This window comes from Zootoca vivipara, chromosome 9, assembly GCF_965207765.1.
Source record: "Zootoca vivipara chromosome 9, rZooViv2.hap1.1, whole genome shotgun sequence".
In the NCBI taxonomy this organism is placed as follows: domain Eukaryota; kingdom Metazoa; phylum Chordata; class Lepidosauria; order Squamata; family Lacertidae; genus Zootoca; species Zootoca vivipara.
The window spans coordinates 65,954,429-65,969,531 of record NC_142592.1 but is presented as its reverse complement, the minus strand read 5'-3'; the positions used below and the strand labels follow the sequence as shown (position 1 = coordinate 65,969,531).

General features: G+C 44.5%; 1 protein-coding gene and 1 pseudogene across 2 annotated transcripts in view; one reads left to right on the top strand and one right to left on the bottom strand.

The window, feature by feature from the left end:
• CHCHD3 (coiled-coil-helix-coiled-coil-helix domain containing 3) overlaps nt 1–15,103 on the top strand; it is a 209,255-nt gene that overhangs the window by 170,063 nt on the left and 24,089 nt on the right. The gene's annotated exons all lie outside the window — the stretch shown is intronic.
• On the bottom strand, nt 7,481–7,574 carry LOC118091602 (U6 spliceosomal RNA; annotated as a pseudogene).

The following is a 15,103-nucleotide window of genomic DNA, read 5'->3' as shown; positions in this document are numbered from 1 at the left end:
ACTTGCCTCCCATTATTAGTTATTAGGAGTACATAGTATGTGCGTCCCCTTTCTGATGGCTTTGCATTCATGGGATAGCATGGAGCGCTCAGGGTGGCTTATAACATTTTCATCCGCATTAGTTGCCTGTCCACAGTGGACTCACAATTTTATCATTCTTCCTTTTCTAGTTTTGTGCAATTGTGATTGGTGCAGAGATAACTCGCCCTGCACTTTAACAATGGTTAGGAGGCTGCAAGGAGGTCTGGGGCGGCAGACTCCTTCCCTTCTCCTGCACAATTTCTCCCCAGCCTTCCCTGGCCACAGGTTAGTCATTAAATCTGTGTATCTGTCAGCCATGCTTAATATACACTAGGGTTTGCCAGGATTTCTAAATTCATGGGAAGGGCAGCACTGCCTCTGGAGCAGCCCAAAGCTTTGGAGGTACCAGTTCTGCTTTATTTCTCCTTGGCAACTTCAGTGTCAGGCTTCCTTGCTGTTTCAGATTCCCACTTCATTCTGAGTCCCAGGTCTCCCATTGTTTCATTACCGCTCGGCTGGTTGGGAGCCTGGTCATCCTTTTACCTAATCATCATCATCTTTGGCAATCACTCGTAGCTGAGTAAAGTTTGTCTTCCATAAACACGGTCTTAACAGTGAGTCCGTAAGTGACTATGGAGGCCAATTCTGGATCCACACGTCCTTCCACAGTGGGGACATTGGTTTCCAGGCAGGAGTTGATAATGGTGAGGGTTTGCCAAGAGTACCTTCCTCTTAGCTCATTTCTCCCTTGCGTCCTGAGTTTGAGTGTCTTCAAAGCCCATGACACCTTTGGTAAAGGCTATTCTCCAATTGGAGCGCTGGCAGGCCAGTGTTTCCCAGTTGTCAGTGTTTATACGACATTTTTTTTAGATTTGCCTTGAGGCAGTCTTTAAATCTCTTTTGTTGACCACCACGCTTTTCATTTTTAAGTTCGGAATAGAGTAGTTGCTTTGGAAGACGATCATCAGGCATCCGCACAACGTGACCAGTCCAGTGAAGTTGATGTTGAAGAATCATTGCTACTGGTGATCTTTGCTTCTTCCAATAGACTGGTATTAGTTGGGCCTGTCTTCCCAAGTGATGTGTAAACATTTTTGGAGACACCTAATATAACATACTACTCTGAGGGCATGGGGCATGAGTTCCAGCAATCCTCTCTTTCTTTTATTTCTTTATTACCAGGGTGTGGGGGGCTGTATATAATGCCTCACCCAAGTCTTGAGCTGTTGTGCAAAATTAATCTACCACAAAGAGCATTGTCCTCTCAAAAAAATATCGCTTTAGTGCATGGCAAACTGATTTCTAAAAGGCATGTTTCATTTCATAAGGAACTGGATCCATCTCGTAAATTTTTCAGAGGGGATGGTCCATGAAAACTAAGATTCTTCCTATTGAACCTGATGCTAACTAGCTGTAGTTACTGTCTGAACATCTATTTTGTGGTAGTGGATGGGAAAGGTTAACCGAACCTTGTTCTCCCCGTGCTGAAAGCAAAGCGAAAGAATCTGCAGAAGTGATGAGTGTCAGAAATCTGACCCATCTTTGTGTGCCGTAGCAGTTAGCTTCCCTGTGTTTGTGATTACAATTGCTGTCTTGCAAAGGATTTGTAACTGAAGCCACAGAAACCTTTCATTCTGACAGCGTAAACTCTTCCTCTTTTGCCCTTTTGTCTGTTTCTCTGGATTCCCCTCCCCATCTGGCTGCCATCTTGAATGAAAGTGTCCACTAAAGAGCAAAAGGCGTAGACTTAGACAGAGGAGGCTATTTCAGATGAAACGCAGGAGTTTAGAGGGGGCATCTTCGCGAGGATCACATCACCGCTTAGTTCTTATACCTAAATGATGACCTTCGTGGTTCCTTCCAACTCTGCATTTCTATGGTTCTAATGTGCAGCTTATTCCATAAAAAACCTACCTGTGTTCATGAGGCTTAAATATGTCCTTAATTCTCCCACGGATGCAAAGGGAGCTCACAGTGCTTAATTTGAGCTGATAAAGCGACATACTCTTGCAATTGGTCCTTTTTTGGTAATCTGGTTGTTGCCTACCCATGCTTTGGGGGGGGGGGGTTTGGTTCACATTTACAATTTTGTAACATCTGAATTGGCCTTCTCGGTAGTGGCTCCCACCCTGTGGAATGCCCTCCCATCAGAGGTCAAAGAGAACAACAATTACCAGACCTTTAGAAGGCATCTCAAGGCCTGTTTAGGGAAGCTTTTAATGTTTGATGGATTTCTGTATTTTAGTGTTTTGTTGGAAGCTGCCCAGAGTGGCTGGGGAAACCCGGCCAGATGGGCGGGGTATAAATAATGAATTATTATTATTATTATTATTATTATTATTATTATTATTATTATTATTATTGAATTACAGTTGCTTTGGGGCAGAGATCAGCAAACCTTTTCAGCAGGGGGTCGGTCCACTGTCTCTCAGACCTTGTGGGGGGCCAGACTGGTTTTTTTTGGGGGGGGGTGAACGAATTCCTATGCCCCACAAATAACCCAGAGATGCCGTTTAAATAAAAGGACACATTCTACTCATGTAAAAACACGCTGATTCCCGGACCAGCTGCAGGCCGGATTGAAAAGGCGATTGCCCGGATCCAGCCCCCGGGCCTTAGTTTGCCTACCCATGCTGGGGGGGGGGGTTGGTTCGCATTTACAATTTTGTAACATCTGAATTAGCCCTGGCCTTCAGCCTATGTTAGCATATCTGGGACTTACCAAGTGATGAGACTTGAAAATGTGGAGGTGGTTTTACGATGATATCGGCTGTTCCTAGGTAACATTTAAAATCAAAAATCAAAAAATCGAACGGCCATGAAAGTTTCCAGTCATACAATGCATAGACAAGCAAGATGTGTTCTTGCCCTTAGACCTTGTAGAGCTTAAATACAAAAGCTGTCAGGGCCCCTCCTGAACCGCAGGTTGCGCTGCTCTGTGAAAACCTCGCTATAAATCAGCCTCCTCCTCTGTAATGATTAAGCAAGATTTATGGGCCTTCTCAGGCTTGATGTATGACATCTGAGTCAGATGTGGTTTATTTGTTCTTTTGCTGGAGACCAAACCTCTTTCGTGTAGATACATGCTAAAAAGGAGTGAATCAAACAGAAGTGACAGGCTCCTTATCAATAGCTTAACTCACCATGACTGCCATATCTCCCCCCCCCAATTAATTTTTTAAAAATTTTTACAACTGTATATTTTATTTGTTTGAGTGGGAGAAGGGGAGGATTTTCAGTCTCTTAAGATTCAGGGTAGGTGACATTTGAAAAGATATGACCAAAACGAAGGGCTAAGCCGATTGTTTGGGGTGCAGATGCTTTGCAAAAAAAAGTTTGCCTTCGTGGTGCAGATATCTGCACACATAGTTTTGGCTCTTTGGGGGTGGTTTCACAGGAAAAATTGAAAACACCAATTCAGAGCAAGGGCAGGGAATTTTTACCTCACCTTATTTGGCTTGCTGATGTCACCACTTATATACAGCCAAATCTGATTGCCTTCACTTTGATTTGGCTTCCTGGCAACACTATCCAAGCAAAGTTTCCTGCCCTTATGATGTCGTCATCGAACCAAATGCAGCTGTGTGATGTCATCACCCTGCCTCTGCCTGACTGAGGTGGGATTGGATGGGATACTACAGGAAATGGCTCCTATCTTCCTTTTCGCTTTTTCCTTTTTCTTTTTTTGGAAGAGAACTTGCTGAAACAGTAGATCAGGCTTTCCCAAACTTGGGCCTCCAGCTGTTTTTGGACTACAACTCCCGTCATCCCTAGCTGTAGATAAAAATGACGATGACACTTTTCACTACTCCCCTGAATTCCTTCCTTTGACTCAAAAGTTTTTGGAGGGAATATTTCCACAGCCACAGACAAAAAAAAAACTTTAAAAATCAGCCACAAAAGAAACAATTGCTCATTTCTTACCATAACTTGCTTTCCTGTACATAAAAGGCTTACTTTGCAAATTGCACACACAGAGTTAGACTTTTTAAATCCCCGAAGAAATGAAATTCCAAATTTGAGGGTAGCTACCTCGCATCTTTGCTCTGTGGACCAGGATGGAGGGAAACCCATATGTGAATTCCATTGCAGTTGAACACAATGAAAGAAAAGGAAGCAGGGGTGTCTTTCACTTCAAATGTTGAAAGAAGGAAGGAAGCAGGCATTTGTTATGGCTAAAAACCCCGAAGACACTTAAATCCCCAACTAAAATGCGCGCACACACGTAATTTTGAAGACCCATTAAAGCCCCAGGCTCACTCTTCTGCTTGCATTATTAGCGAAGGGCACGCGAACTGTGACATGAGCTTTTTCCATAGCGGGGGCGCATTTATGAAGATTGATAACAGGCAGGGCTCCATGTTAACTTCTATTGTCAAACAGGCTGCAGGAGAAACTGCCAGCTATTGGCTTTTGCTTTGATTTATGAAAAGATTGCCACGTGAAAAAGGCATTGCATAAAATAGCTCTGCTGGCAGAAGTGTTACAAAATGGGTCTGTACGGGGACCAAACAATAACTAACTATAATTATGTTCATTATCTTCTCCTTGAGCTTTTCGCTTCTCGATGGGTTGTTCTCAGCCCCTACTGAGCAGGGGCTGCAATGGAACTGCCTTTACATTGGTGTGGGTAAGAGTCTGTTGTGCTATGTGCATAACCCCTCCCCCCTTAAAAAACAATCTTCCCAATAATGACTAAGATACTGTGCCTTTTAAGAGGAGGTGGTGAAACCTGTAAGGATGTGACTTTATAGGGCTGAATGAAAATCTGCTCCAACCCTAATTTCATGTCTCCAAGCAAAGGGATCATTTCAATGGTTTTTGAGGAAAGAAAAGGGGGAGGGCAAAAACTGGCCAGTGGTGGCGGCATTGCATGCAGTTTTGCCAGCCGGTGGCTTTCATGTTTTTGTCTTTACCTGGAAGTCCTATAGAGCAGTGGTCGGCAAGGTTTTACCTGCCTGGGTTGGTCAAGTCCCATGGAGATCTCTCCGTGGGCCAGATCACGCACACAATTTCTGGTGCCTGGGCATGTTCAGACGCGATTTCCAGCATCGCTGAAGCGAGTCCCCGCACTGTGCCTGTTTAGCGCAGCATGTGGGGACTCACCAAGAAGGCGGCTCGGTTCGGGGGCAGCTTGTGGGCCAGTTAAACTGCCCCCGTGGGCCGCTTGTGACTCATGGGCTTCAGGTTGCCGAGCCCTGCTCTAGAGTAGTATTCTTCCTCCTTAAGTTCCCAGGTGGCCAGCTTAAGCCCAGTGTTCATGGATGACGAGGAGTCACAGTCCAAAAATATCTGGAGAACATTGCAGGGGATGGCCTAACCCAGGCATCCCCAAACTTTGGCCCTCCAGATGTTTTGGCCTACAACTCCCATGATCCCTAGCTAACAGGTTCAGTGGTCGGGGAAGATGGGAATTATAGTCCAAAACATCTGGAGGGCCAAAGTTTGGGGTGCCTGGCCTAACCTACAGCTGGATGTTGTTGAATTAAAATTCCCATCATCCCCTTGTTGTTGTTTAGTCATTTAGTCGTGTCTGACTCTTCGTGACCCCATGGACCATAGCACGCCAGGCACTCCTGTCTTGCACTGCCTCCCGCAGTTTGGTCAAACTCATGTTCGTAGCTTCGAGAACACTGTCCAACCATCTCTTCCTCTGTCGTCCCCTTCTCCTTGTGCCCTCCATCTTTCCCAACATCAGTGTCTTTTCCAGGGTGTCTTCTCTTCTCATGAGGTGGCCAAAGTATTGGAGCCTAAGCTTCACGATCTGTCCTTCCAGTGAGCACTCAGGGCTGATTTCCTTCAGAATGGATAGGTTTGATCTTCTTGCAGTCCATGGGACTCTCAAGAGTCTCCTCCAGCACCATAATTCAAAAGCATCAATTCTTCGGCGATCAGCCTTCTTTTTGGTCTTCTTTGTGGTCATCATCCCCTGACCATTAGCAATGCTGGCTGGGGCTGATGGGATTGGAGCCCAATATCTGGATAAATATCCACCCCTACCCTTGAGTGAGGTAGGATAGCTCAGTCAGTAGAGCATGAGACTCATAGTCCCAAGGTCATGGGTTTGAGCCCTAAGCTGGTCAAAAGATTCCTGCATTGCAGGGGGTTGGGCAGACCCTTCAACTTCACAGTTTTACAAATTGTCAGCTGGAATGTGGACAGGGCTTCCAGCCTTGGCTCAAGGGACCCCGGGTTAAAACAATGGAAGCCACCAGTGGCTAGGAGCCTCTTTGAGCAGGGCAGCTGTCTAACAGGTAGTGTTGAGAAAGGTGATTTCAGAGCAGGTGATTTCAGAGCATCCTTCCTCCTCCATAGGGACCATACCCTTATTTTACTTTGATAGTTCTCTGCTGAGAACTTGAGTTCAGCCTTAAGTTCATACTGCAGTGATGAGGATAGGGTTTTTTTTGGGGGGGGGATAACTTACTACTGGTAAGAGCAGACAAGTAATACAGTACTTTGCTTTCCCGCTCCAGTTCTGCAAAACTAAATATTCAGAGTAAAATAGAGGCGGCTAAAGCCACGACCCACAGAAGCCCAACTACATGACAGTCCAGTCGCATGGTAAATTTTTTATTGGCACTCTTTTAGGAAGAGCTGCATAACTCACTCCTGGCTCAGTAGACCTGGGAGCAATACAGCCACCTGAAACTTACAGTAATAAAATCTTTATAGTGCCTCACACTACCACAGAAACTGTGCTTTCCTTTTATATCAGTAATATATACTGTACTCTATCCTTAAGTGGAAGCAGCTTCTCTCTCTTTCTCTCTAAGGTCAACTGCAATACTCAGCATCAAACACCTTTAAAGGTGCCCAACACTAAATTTCAGCATCATTATCCCCGGAGTGTCATTCTGTTGTGAAAAAGAAGAGGTAGAACTCCCCCCCCTCCCTTTGCCATGGAGACCAACAGGAATTAGTGTATTTACTCCAAAGCATTTGATCATCTGCTGAAAAAAGAATTTTTTTTACATGGAGCATGTAATAGAACAAAGCAACCTGAGACTTAACCATTTAAAAATTGCTGCAAAGTGAGGGGAAAGAGAGAGAGAGAGAGAGAGAGAGAGATTCCTGATAATTTTTGGGTGCCTGTTAACATTACTTGTGATCTTCTGCATGTTAAATAACTACCTATACATGTTTTTGCACTGTCTTTCTTCACAGTCTACTTAAATAAAGTTGTGAATGTTTATTCAAAACCTGCCAGTGAGTCCATCTCTTTTTTTTTGGTTTCTGTAGGTAAGTTGTGAAAGGTTTCCATTCTTTTTTAAAGTCACTATTGTCTATTTCATGTAATTTGTCTGTTAACTTTGCTAATTCAGCGTAGTTCATCGATTTTTCTTGCCATTGTTCTTTCGTTGGTACTTCCAGCCTTGGGCTAGCAAAAACTCTTGCTGCTGTTGTAGCATACATAAATATTTCTTGACCTGAAATACCCAGCAAAAAGGCTTCTGGCAAAAATATGAAACGCTTCACGAATTTGCGTGTCATCCTTGCACAGGGCCCATGCTAATCTTCTCTGTATCTAGTTACAGGTACTGGTAGGTAGCTGTGTTGGTCTGATGTAGTCGAAACAAAATAAAAAAATTCCTTCCAGCAGCACCTTAAAGACCAACTAAGTTTTTATTTTGGTATGAGCTTTCGTGTGCATGCACACTTCTTCAGATACACTGAATTAGAAGTCCCCAGGCGCTTATATGTAGAGAAAGGGTGGGGAGGGGTGGTGGAAATGGGTGATAGACTGACTGAAAAAGCAAGGTCTCTCCATGGTCTCTCCATGGTTTTAAGCTTGTTGATAAGTTGCAATTCATCAACTACTCTTTCCAGAGAAGTTTCCAGAGAAGCTCTCTTTCCAGAGAAGCTCTCTTTCCAGAGAAGTTGCTGAATTGCAACTTATCACCAAGCTTAAAACCATGGAGAGACCTGGTTTGAACAGAGACGTTGGATTCTTATCTCATTATACATGATAAAGCGATCCTCGGCCACCTCACCCCTTGCTTTTTCATGCAAGTCCATTTACAGTCGTTTGCAGTCGTCAACAGCGATCAGTCAGTCTATCACCCATTTCCACCACCCCTCCCCACCCTTTCTCTACCTATAAGCGTCTGGGGACTTCTAATTCAGTATATCTGAAGAAGTGTGCATGCACACGAAAGCTCATACCAAAATAAAAACTTAGTTGGTCTTTAAGGTGCTGCTGGAAGGAATTTTTTTATTTTGTTTCTTCTCTGTATCGTTCCAATGTGCTGCCGAAGTGAGCAGACAAAATAGAATATTTTCAAACCTTTCCCAAGTGATCCCCAACATGAAATTTGCATTTTTTGCAGTAGCTGCCCACTGGCACCGTTCAACGTTTCATTGAGCTTTCCACTGAGAACCCATTCCTGGACATTTGCCGCTGGTTCATACCCTATCCGTGTATACTGTGCATCAGTTAAGATTATCACTTTACACTTATTTGTATTGAACGACATCTGCCCATTCAAACAGTTTGGGGCATTGATTTTGGAGCTCTTTGCCACATCCTTCTCTCACCCCGAATAATTTGGTGTCATAATTCAAACATAGCCAGTTCACTGCTTGCTCCAAACTCCACAACATTTATAAACAGGTTAAAAGCCACATAACATTGAGGGGGCATGCTAAGAAAGGCTAAGGAATGCCAGAAGGTAAATAAGGTCTCATGCGAGGTTCAGTGAATGAGGGGCAGGAATTGTGGATGGAGAAGACTTCACTGGATATATTTTGGATGGTTAGTCAGTCAAGAGCTGGTAACACTGAAGGACAGTGAGTGTTCTCAGTGGCATAGGAAGACATCCGGAAAAAGGAAGGGTGGAGTTGATTTTGTTCATGGGAAGCAAACTAAGGCCCAGGGGCTGGATCCTGCCCAGTTGCCTTCTAAATCCGGCCAGCGGATGCTCCGGGAATCAGTGTGTTTTTACATGAGTAGAATGTGTCCTTTTTTATTTAAAATGCATCTCTGGGTTATTTGTGGGGCTTGCCTGGTGTTTTTACATGAGTAGAATGTGTGCTTTTATTAAAAATGCATCTTTGGGTTATTTGTGGGGCATAGGAATTTGTTCTTTTTTTCCCAAAATATAGTCCGGCCCCCCACAAGGTCTGAGGGACAGTGGACCAGCCACCTGCTGAAAAAGTTTGCTGACCCCTGAATTTTTGTTAAAAGAACAAGAGCACCTAAACGAGCAGTAAATCATCTAATTTGTAACGTTGTTGCGAAGTGCCTAGCATCCCTACAAAAATAAATTAATGAACAGATTTTAAATTAGATTTATGTAAACCTGCAAAGCCTTCCATTTGGCACAGTCTCTCTGCCCCGGGAGAGCTGTTTTTGCTCAAAATAGGAGTGGTGTGTGCAATAATACAATCAGGTTATACATTTTTTAAGACCACCTTCAGAGTTTGATAGGGGTGGGGGTGGGGGTTGGAATGGCTTGGTCAATCAGAATTTAATTTTCAGTTCACCAAATCATATTGCTTGTGCATTAGAAGACTGCTTTCAATTGACAAGCCAGTTATTAAAGCAATGTAGCAAGTGCGCTATGATCACACGTTGCAGCTCTTTCCATGTCTCTTAGAAAACCGTTTTGTGTGTGGTTTTTTTTTGTTGTTGTTGTTGTTGCAAAGTATATGTGAAGGTGCTTCTCCACTTTGGTGGAACTAGTAGAGCATTTCAGTTAAGGCTCAAAAGCTTTATCATCATCCAGTTTTGAAATGCTTGCTTGAAAGGTCAAAGAGGAATCGTAATATTGTTTTCCATATTGCTTGTTACTACTGTTGTTGTTGTGTTTTATTAAAGGTTTTCTTGGTTTACAAAGATATGTGCAATGTCATAACATTTTTACAAATCAGTTTCATTTGTTGAGACATTGGGAAGAAAAGGGGAAGAGAGGTAGATGGGGGAGGGTGGGTGGGGTGGGGTCGGGTCGGGTGATGATGTTTCTATTTTGCTTAATATGTGGGGGGGTTGTCAGCGTTGCTTGTGTAGGTTCTCTGCTGTTCGCTTGTGTTCCTTTAGTGGTGAGAGATGTTGGGGTTGGCCTAGGATATGGTTGTTCCTTTGTGGTTGGCTGTGGCGGTCTTTGTTTTGTGTGTGAGTGGGGTGGGTGAGTGTTTTGGGTCAGGTTAGCCATATTGATTCATATGCTGTTGGTGGATTTTTGCCATTGTCTTGTTGGGCTGTGTATGTGATAAATGGGAACCATACCTGGGTGAAACCGTCTTCTTCTATTTGTCCCCGTGTCAGTTTCAACTTATTGGTTGCTTGTTACTGCTGTTGAACTGGGAAGTAGAAGCAGACCGATCCGTTTTGCCAGTTTGCAAACAACAGCCTAGTTGCAACGGTTTCCAGGCTGTGTTTTGCAGGATCCTGACCTATTTTGGGAAGCAGCTTTGACATTATTTTATCGATAAGGCTGGGTGTAAATAAATACTAGAACTTCTGGAAGATCACTAACAGGACTGTATATAATACAGCATATTCATCGCAGTGAACGGGCAGGCTAGCTGGATATGTTGTTGTGTCGTATTGTACAGGTATAGGCAAAATCTCTGGACTGGAGGATACTTTACTGCACATTTTGTAGCTAGCTCATGCTAGGCAGTTAATGCTGCTTGGCCTTTTTCCAAATGGGTAAACAGCGCATTAGGGGAGCACAGCAAATGGAATTGTTCAATATGCAGCCAGGACTTCTTTCTTGTAGGCTAATATAGTGCATTGTCTGCTAAGGAAGTGATCCCATTTACACAGCCAGACATATTGATACTTGGTCATCTCAGGGTTTCCTTTGGAGGATAGGAGAACTCACATGCAAAAAGTGCCTACGCTTTGTACTTCTTGAGAGCTCCGAAGCTCTGTGAAACCTTTCTTCCACTTGACTGCGTTAAGGCATACATTGCCTTGGCCATAACAATTGTGATTTGAACTTCTCTCTGAATTATTAGCTTCCACCCCTAACTGTGGAACAAATCTCCCTTGCCCTTTTGCTTCTAAAGCAAACACATACAGTCATACCTCGACATCTGAACGACTGAAGGTTTCGACTTCCGAAGTAGACAAACCCGGAAGTCTTTTCGCAGTGCGCGCGGTCGGCGCATGCGCAGAACGGGCGCTTCGACAACCGAAGACTTTGACTTACGAAGACGGCCGCGGAACGGATCGTCTTTGTAAGTCGAGGTACCACTATAGTTGGATGGCTCCCTGTCGTGGATGCTTTGGTTAGATTCCTGCATTGCAGGGGTTTGGACTAGATGACCCCCGGGGCCTCTTCCAATTCTAGGATTCTACGATTCTGTTTGTCAAGGAAGATCCTAAGCTCAGAATGTCTTGACTCGGTTTAAGGCAGCTGCCTATGCAGCACTTGCTGTGGCAGCAAAAACAGAAAAAGGGAATGGAGCAGTCCTACCTTTTCTACGAATGGTGAGCTCCCCTCCTGCAAGAAGCTTCTGGAAGAATTTCTCCTCCCTCTTGATAAACTGGATGATAGGGTGGAGAATTTTGAGAGGCCGCGTGTCTACCACTCTTAATTTGAACTGTCCTGCACATTGAGGATGCTTTTGTTAAGGGAGCAAAGCCTTGCCATCGGAATTACCTCATCTGAACAGTTCAGGAGCTGTTCTAAGTTTAGGTTAATTGCTTTGCTTGCAGTGACTCTCCAAACAAACCCTATTAGCAGTCCGCAGCTGGGCTTCCATTAGGTTTCATTAGAAGTGGTGAATCATGAGAGTGGTGAGTCATAAGTCATACGAAGCATGTGCATGCTGCGTCCCTCCGAGCTTTTTTGGGGGGGGGGTGGATGCAGCTGTAGCCTTCACGGTTATCAGTCACAAAAGCCGCAGCATCAGCTCTCATATTGTGACACAGTCAACTTCTGAGGACACAATTAAGAAGGGTGGCGCTCAGCTCAGGCCCATTTCTGCTCACTCTAAAGAAGAGCTATAGAGGCAAGTGGGTCCTTTCAGTGACTCATGTCCCGAGGTTCCCCAAAGAGCCTCTCTGAGGAAGCACACATGGGGGGGGGTGGCCTTTGTCCTAAAAGGTGGGTTATAACTACCTGTCACAAGTAAACCAATTCTGGACAACACTCTGGCTCCTGGCCTTGACAGTCTGCAAAAGTCTGCTTCCAGCACCATTACACATTAGAATCATAGAGTTGGAAGAGACCACAAGGGCCATCCAGTCCAACCCCCTGCCAAGCAGGAAACACCATCAAAGCATTCCTGACAGATGGCTGTGAAGCCTCCGCTTAAGGACCTCCAAAGAAGGAGACTCCACCACACTCCTTGGCAGCAAATTCCACTGTCGAACAGCTCTTACTGTCAGGAAGTTCTTCCTAATGTTTAGGTGGAATCTTCTTTCTTGAAGTTTGAATCCATTGCTCCGTGTCCGCTTCACTGGAGCAGCAGAAAACAACCTTTCTCCCTCCTCTATTTATATCCCTCCTCCTTTAATATATTTGAACATGGCTATCATATCACCCCTTAACCTTCACTTCTCCAGGCTAAACATTTGGGTTGCCAGACTCAATAGAGGACAGGACTTCTGTGCCTTTAACTGCCCTGCTCTCTTTTGAGTCTGGAAACCTTAAAGAGAAACCCACAGACCCTTTGTTTAATTTCCAAGCAAAGGGTCTGCTAGTTTCTCTTTAAGGTTTCCAGACTCAAAAGAGAGCAGGGCAATTAAAGGCACAGAAGTCCTGTCCTCTATTGAGTCTGGCAACCCTACTAAACATACCCAGCTCCCTTTGTGCTACTCAGTCTTTGGATCATCCTTGTGAGTTTGCTCTTGCTCCCCCCAGCCCTTGCAAGCATAGTAGATGAATGTGCTAATACGGGAGAATTGCTTCCTTTAGCTCAAATCCAGAAGGTCGCAAGTTGGTGAGGAAGCAGTTGGCATAGCAGTGTCACACACCGCACCCTGTCTCTCCAGACAGAAAACCCAACTTTTTGACTAGGAAATGCAATGTGCAGATCAGTTCTGCAAATGACATAGGGGTGCATTTTGGATTGTGCCTCCTGACTCGGTCACATCCTGTATCCAAAGGGGTGGAGGGCTATTCAGGCAGACGTTTGCCTCTCCATTGGCAGCAGCCTGCACCTCCTCAGGGAAGCCCCTCTCTCAATATGAGGTCTTTGGATCTGGAACATTTAGGGGTGACACATGTTATTGTGATGTGGAATGCAGGAAGCTGCCTTTATCCTGGCTTGTCCATCAGCAGCTCTTTGGGGTTCCAGGGAGGGAGGGAGGGAGGGGTATTTCCTATCATCTGCTGCTACATGAATCTTTTTTATAAAAAAAAACCCTGGAGATTGAACCCAGGAATTGAACCCAGGATCTTCCACATTCAAAGCATTAGCTTTATCAGGGTACTTGTTGACAGCAGGAGAAGCTACCAAGAGCACATTTGTACATGGAAGATCGCTTAGTTGGTAGAGCATGAGACTCTTAAATCTTGTGGGTTCAAGCCCCACGTTGGACAAAAAAGATTCCTGCATTGCAGGGGGTTGGACTAGAAGACCGTTGTGGTCCCTTCCAACTCGATGATCCTATGAAAGCCTCTTGGCCTCAAGTATCTACAGAAGTCTCAACTTTTGGAGCCTACAAAGCAAGGCCACTAGGCTGGGTTTTGAATTTGGCTTCCCAACATTTTGCAGTGAAACAGCATAATGATCAAGAGCGCTGGAGAGATGGTTTTTTTTAAAAAAAAAATCTGGCATGTGCTGTAAAGTAAAGGAGATTTAGCAGTCACCCTCTGGTTTCTTTTTTGCTTCTACATCTTGCAAGGCTGCCAAGAACCGAGCCCTCCTAAGGAGCAGTTTACTGCTTTGCATCTCACTTTCATCCTTTTTGTTAAAATATGGTTATCCCCAACCCAATCCGAAATAAGGAGCATGAAAATATTCATTGGAGGACACACTCAAAGATGAGCGTCTCTCTCTTACCATGTTCTACTTAAAATGATACTACATGGAAGATACGATTGAGCTGCATATTGGATTTATGGGGAAAACGTGTGAGTTCACATATTGATTTTCAAAAGAGAGGAATGAGGTGTATTTCGAATGCTATGTGGTTTTCATTTACCAAACAGCAGAAACAACCACTTCTCAAGTCTGGTGGTGGGTGCTGGAGAGTGATGATGGCAGAGGGACCGTGTGTGTGTGTGTGTGCGTGTGTGTGTGCGCGCGCACCTGGGCTGTAGTTGCTTCTATCGTTCAATGCTCCTTTGAACTTTGACAGGTGGGTGGCCTGCAGAGAGGGGAAAACTGAGGATCTGGCCCATGGGGAACTTTCAGTTCCCATTTCTGCTATAGTGAGAACAACAGGAAGAAAGGTTGATACCTAATGCCGTAGGATTGCGTAGCATCTATGCAGCTGGACAGCGCAGACATTGGCCAGTAAATTGCCAGCTATTTCTATGTAAATCTGCATCAGCGTAATTTCTAAAAGATGATAATGATGGGAGACCTTTGGAGAGAGGCAATTCAGGTAACCCAAACCACGAGTGACTACATAATTCCTGCGAATCTAGTAAATGTCGAGGTAGGTTCCTAAGACGGATTGTAAGGAGGGAAGGTACTGAGTTAATCTTGGTTCTGTCAACATTGAAAACGCTGGTTGTAAATCTGTTGTAGAAAGACTGGCTGGGCGAACTGTGGAAACCAGCTGAACTGCCAAAACGTATTGTGTTTTCATGGATTAGGGAAGGCTGGCAATATACACTGAGTACTTGAGAAATCTTGGTTCGCATTCATTAATTCTTGGGAGAAGAAATGCTCTGTGATTGCGCTGTGTCCACTGTTTTCTTTTAATGTTGCATGTGTTACTTCCTTGAGCTATACCAGTCTTGGGACCTTGGGGTGAAGGGAATGAATGAATGAATGTTTCTTTTGGACATTGTATGAAACTAGCTTTGGAAATAAGTCCATATATTTTGCTAGCCCATCCCAAAAATGTACTAGCCCACACGAAGCTAACAGTCTCATCTGATTTCCAAGAGTACCCTTACGATATCTTCTGATATCAAGCAACAGGGGAGGGTTCAGGGCATGAGGATGGCAA